General features: G+C 36.2%; 1 pseudogene; it reads right to left on the reverse strand.

Annotated features, from left to right (window-relative positions):
• Positions 1 to 3,833: 3,833 nt before the first annotated feature.
• Positions 3,834 to 5,320, reverse strand: LOC106465878 (annotated as a pseudogene).
• Positions 5,321 to 5,802: the final 482 nt, after the last annotated feature.

A 5,802-nucleotide genomic window follows, 5' to 3' on the forward strand; every position in this document is an offset into this window, starting at 1 on the left:
TACAATAAACCATTCTCGGTACTTTTGCAAATGAAATATTTCTTTTGTAAGTTACAATACTTTAGCGGAGCAGCAATGATTGTGTACACTAAAAAAGCGAATATTTTAATTAAGGGACCGCAATATATCAGATTTTAATTTGCTTTCTGTTGTTCCATTAATAAAAATTAGTTAAATATCGCTATTTACTAATTTCATATCATGTTCCGAGTTTTTCATTTGTGAAACCAGGAAGGTGTATTCCCTCATTTAGCCTCCCTTAATTTCGAGATGGTAGACTACAGGGATGACAGCGAATCAACAGCACCCACCGTCAACTCCTGTCTGGCGTTATATCCATAACTCTAATATGTAGAAAAAGTCATATTTTTGTGCGACTATTCATTTTGAAAACACAAATTTCCGATTATAATATTTATGAAGAAAATTACCCTGATTAAAGGAAAGTTCAAGATGCTATTAGAACTTTGACCTTTCTTTGCGTAAGCAGGTGAAAAAATATAAATTAAATATATATTTTTATAAAGAGAGACACGAACATTATAACACTGATTATGGAGCAGGTGCAATGTTTGAGCTGAAATATCATAAGGGAAGAAAGCCAAAGCTAAACGTATATATAAATATACACAAAAAATATGTCCTTCGATGGGATAGCGCTAAACCCATGGATTTACAAAGCTAAAATCCGTGGTTCGATTCCACGCCGTGGACACAGCTGATAGTCCAATGTGGCTTTGCTCTAAAAAATCAAACAACCAATCAAACAAACACAAAAGATAAAAACATTTCGATTGGATCAGTCTCGATAAGACACGAGACGCGATGTTACCATTGTGTAGCTTTGTGCTTAACTACAAACAAACCATACTATGATTGTTGTTCTCGAGTCACGAGATGCAGTCTGAGATATTTAATTGCCCTTGTGTAATTTTGCGCTAATGTTGAAAGCAAAGAAAAATCCCCATGCATCTTTAAATAGAAAAATTGCTGTAGCGAACAAATAAACACATCATAGTTATATCAAATTATGCTTTAATAAACAAAAATAACCGTATGGACCAAATATAGTGGGTTGAACACGCTATCTTAAAACGATTTTGAAGACACTAATAATCAAGTCACGTGACAAGCATAGAACATATAAAGTCACGGTGGAGCGACACATATCAGAGCTACATTTTGACAATATTTAAGCTTTCATAGATAGTGTGATACCACTGAAAATTGATCGCATTTGGAAAGGGTATGTAACAGCTCTTTTGGCGCAAAATATTATAAAGGTGTAATTAGATCGAAGACTTAGAATTTTCAATACTGAGCTATCTCTTGTACTTAATGATATTTGGAAAAGAATATGGATCAACTTGAAACAGGACCATCCAGAAAGAGACTTGCAAAAAGTCGTACTCCTGTCGTGGTAAGCAAAATGGGTGTCTTGTAACAGGCGAGAATCCACGAGAACAAAGGTCAGTGGCAAAAGCCGTCCCTTGCCCCCGACAGCAGTAACACAACATAATCTAAAAATATCTCCGTTTAGAAATGAGGCTAACAGAGTGTTGGTTCACCAAGATAAGGCTTACAATCAGACTTCCTTTAATCGTCGCATACCCAAGCAGATGAAGAATGAAATGTCTGTTCATGCTACGAAGACGCAGATGTCAAGTCGCTTGACGCTACCATTATGGATTTCTATGCGAGTGGACTGTGGAAACGGGCGATGAAAACCCGTCATCCTTGTATATTAGATAGGCTGTGGTATGCTTTCAACATGACAGCCTTACGATGGAACCTTTTGCAATAGAAACTACATTATAAGTCTGTTGTTGAAATGCAAGACCGTCAGATAGAACACGATCAACGTGGTCACATGATTTGTAATGTAATTGTGAGGCTCAAAAATCGCTTTTCTACAATATAATCAAACTGTGTAATATGTTTACTTCTTTCAGAAATTTCACTCAAAGCTATTTAAAGCAGTATCAGCGTATAATTATCCTAATTTGAGCTGATAAACTAGAGAAATACAGCAGGTTGTTTAATATCACCCTCTGCTAGCTCTTGTCTTACCGAGATTTTGACAGTCACTATTATGGTATACCTACGGTCCTAAAGTGCGAAGGGCATTTCTGTGACAGCTGAACGTTGCCTGGTGATCACATTGGGGATTGTGAATCTGCAGGGACATAGTTTATGCCATGTTGCCACACAAACGCACTCCGCACTTTGGAGCCATAGATACGTTTTGACAGTTATAGTCGAATCCTACTATTTGATTACAGTAGCCAAAGAGCAGGTGGTGGGTGCTTCTAGTTAACTGCCATCAGCTAAAAATTATGGACGGTTAGTGATCTACGTTCTAAACCATTTGTATCCATTTTTACACCAATATACAATATATCTTAACCTGGAGCTTTATATACACTATATCTTAACCTGGAGCTCTATGTATAATATATCCTAACCTGGAGCTCTATATAGAGTATATCTTAACCTGGAGCTCTGCCTGGAAGATGCTCTTTTTTGCTGGACTCGTTCTTGACAGTAAGACTTATTTTACTTAATAAATAAAGCAACTGAAGGTTCAGTGTAAAAGAGCATTGAATATCCTACACTTTTTCTTCAAAATCCTGGACAGCAAATAGTTCTTTGCTGTGTATTTTGCCACAATATACTCAAAGCTGGACAATGGCTCTCTGGTTCATGGTTTGTCAGTGATTCTGGTTTAAACATTATCGATAATGTATACTATCAGTCTTAAATGATGTTATAGGCCTTCTGTGCTTCTCTAGGCTAATATTATATGTTATATTATATATTGAATTATTGTTTTTGATTTGGTTTGTTTTGAATTTCACGCAAAGCTACACGAGGGTTATCTGCCCTAGCCGTCCCTAATTTAGCAGTGTAAGACTAGAGGGAAGGCAGCTAGTCATCACCACCCACCGCCAACTCTTGGGCTACTCTTTTACCAACGAATAGTGGGATTGACCGTCACATTATAACGCCTCCACGGCTGAAAGGACGAGCATGTTTGGTGTGACGGGGATTCGAACCCGCGACCCACAGATTGCGAGTCGACCACACTAACCACCTGGCCATGCCGGGCCACTACCAAAAGGAACTGCATAAAAAATAAATCATCTCGGCTGTTTGAAAGATAATCCTCTGGGTTATTTCAGTTCTATCAAGGGACGTGCAAAACGCTACCAGAAATGAAAAACTACTAGAATAACTTAACTAAATGATTTATAGAAAAGCATAGCAAAATAAGTTTTGCCTCTTCGAAATTCTAATGCAGATGATTATCATTGAATTTGACAATTTTCTAAAGCCTACTTTCATTCGTATTATACTATAATACAAATTTCAGGATTGGGTTTGAAAGAGTTATAGCTAGTTTGTTTGCTTTTTTAAATAAATAATCACCGGACAAGCGTCCTTGCCACCTTTGGACAGTCCAGCACACATAAGTCCTTGTGTGATACCTTGTGTGAATCGTGTATTGACCAGAGAATTGTAAAAAGCTGAACATTGATCGTTGGCTACTATTGGAATTGAAACCTCTTGTAGTACCTCACTGCCTATACACCCTGAAAAGAATAACATTTATTAGTGACAAGAAAATTTCTTCATATCTGTCTTCAATATTAATCACTTACATGATTTCGTTAAATTGAGAAATATATTAATTGGTACTTTGACAGTTAAATGTTGTGAAAGACGAACAGAAAAATCTCATTACTCTTAAAATATAAATTTATGGCTTCAGGAGCAAGTTCTTAGCCTTCTGTGGTTATTGTAACTAAAAATATTAAGGACACAACACGTACCAAAACATTGATTTCCCCATCCAGTAACTGTGACTATTCTCCCTTCGAAGCTTTCATTGACAAGAGTGGCTTTAGGAAGACACACTGGACGAATAGTTTCAGCAAAACGGATTATTTGCTTTATCTTTAATACAGCAATATCTTGATAGTTTAATTTGGGATTATATTGTTCGTGGAATTTTATGTACTCTACGTCATACTCTAACCCCTCTTTGAGGGTATGGGCCCCAAGTCGGACTTTATAATTAGTAGGGAAACATCCAAAATATTAAACCATCCTGCTGCAATTAGATTGCTTGGAGTAATATTTTCTGTTATATTATCATTTAAATATACTGTTTTCATTTAGCATATAGTTTCATTTTTTAACAATATTATTTTTCACTTGGCACTCGATAGGTTAATTTGCTTTTCTAAACAATTAGAGATGAAATAGATAGTGGTTATTCCTACGGAAACTGCACTTTATTCTGCTCTATATTGTTACGGTGTCTTACATGTATGCGTTTATTATGATTGCGCCTAAGAGGAATAATATGGAAACGTAAGTATTCATAGTATTGTTCAGGTATTTTCAGGTTGTTTTCATAAGTTTTCGTGTATGTAGTTATGATATTGTCCTTAACCAAATCCTGAAATATCATAAGCATTATTTTATCTCAGTAAAGGTTACATACGGCAACGGGCAGAAACCTGTATCAGTTTGGCCCTGTGTCTGTGTCCACTCTTTGGGTGAGAGAGGCCCATCTAAGATGGGTATAAGTTGGGAAGGATTTCCCCTGTATATGTGATTTAGAGTAGTTGGTGATGTATGTAATTTGGATTGCATGTTACTTCACTTGGACCTTTTTTTCTGATTTCAAAATGTGGAAAAAGTATAGTCATTATATGGAACATGGAAGCGAATCAGCAAGTTAAGACTTGCACAAACATATTTGCGAACAAGACTACAAAACATCGTCCTTAAATAGTTTTAGGCTTAACAACTAAACGTATTGAGATGTCAGGTAAATTCCTTTAACTATAAAGACTTCGATGTTTCGAGAAGATCATATTTAGTGAATTGTAGGTCCACACAGTTGCAACTATAATTCATTTAACTATTTTGTAGGCTTAAAAACCAACCGTACTGGTTAGCAAAGCTAAGATCGTTTTCATCGCAAAGATATCAGCATTTTACAATAAGCTTTGAAAAGCTCCTCATGAAAACAATTTTTAGTAATAAAATATCTTATTCTCATAGTCGTAACGCACACCATAATGACAACAACGAGTATCAGTTATTTTAAACATAATTTACCGTCGTGAAATGAAACTTACAAAAAAGTAAAATATTCATCTACTTACTTTGACGAACCAAAACAGTGGGCAGCACTGAAGACATAGTTCTCTGAAATAACAGTACCACCGCAGATATATCTTTCTGCTGTCAGAGAAATCTGCCAGAAAATCCCTGTCTTTTTTTTTTGTAAAAGGAAAACAAACATAATAGATCACTGACAGCTCTTTCTAAAACTTAACCGTTCTCTTTTGCAATAATTTATTAAATCCAACTGCGCTAGCAGTCCCTAATGTTGAGTTGATAGACTAGAAGGAAGGAGCTAGTTAATACCATCACCCACAATCATTTATTGAGCTACTTTAATCGAATAGTGCGATCACATTATCGTTCTTAAAATGCACCCACATGGCCCCAAAGATCGGACAGCAGTCTTGCGGCGACAGAATGCAAACCATGAACCCTCAGATCAACAGTTCGGCACATTATCCAATTGGTCACGCCTGGCCCTATCTGAGTAGAGGAAAAAGGTTAGCTACGAAATTAATTTTACCAATTAATAATTTACTTAGGACGCTATATGTTTATATCCTATCTCCTGCTATAATTCCCTTAGTTAAGCACGTGTGCTGACATTAGAGAATGGAAGAACAAGGCGAAACGTTCAGTTTTCTTCCTTCCTTACAGAGT

Source organism: Limulus polyphemus, unplaced genomic scaffold, assembly GCF_000517525.1.
Source record: "Limulus polyphemus unplaced genomic scaffold, Limulus_polyphemus-2.1.2 Scaffold2084, whole genome shotgun sequence".
In the NCBI taxonomy this organism is placed as follows: Eukaryota; Metazoa; Arthropoda; class Merostomata; order Xiphosura; family Limulidae; genus Limulus; species Limulus polyphemus.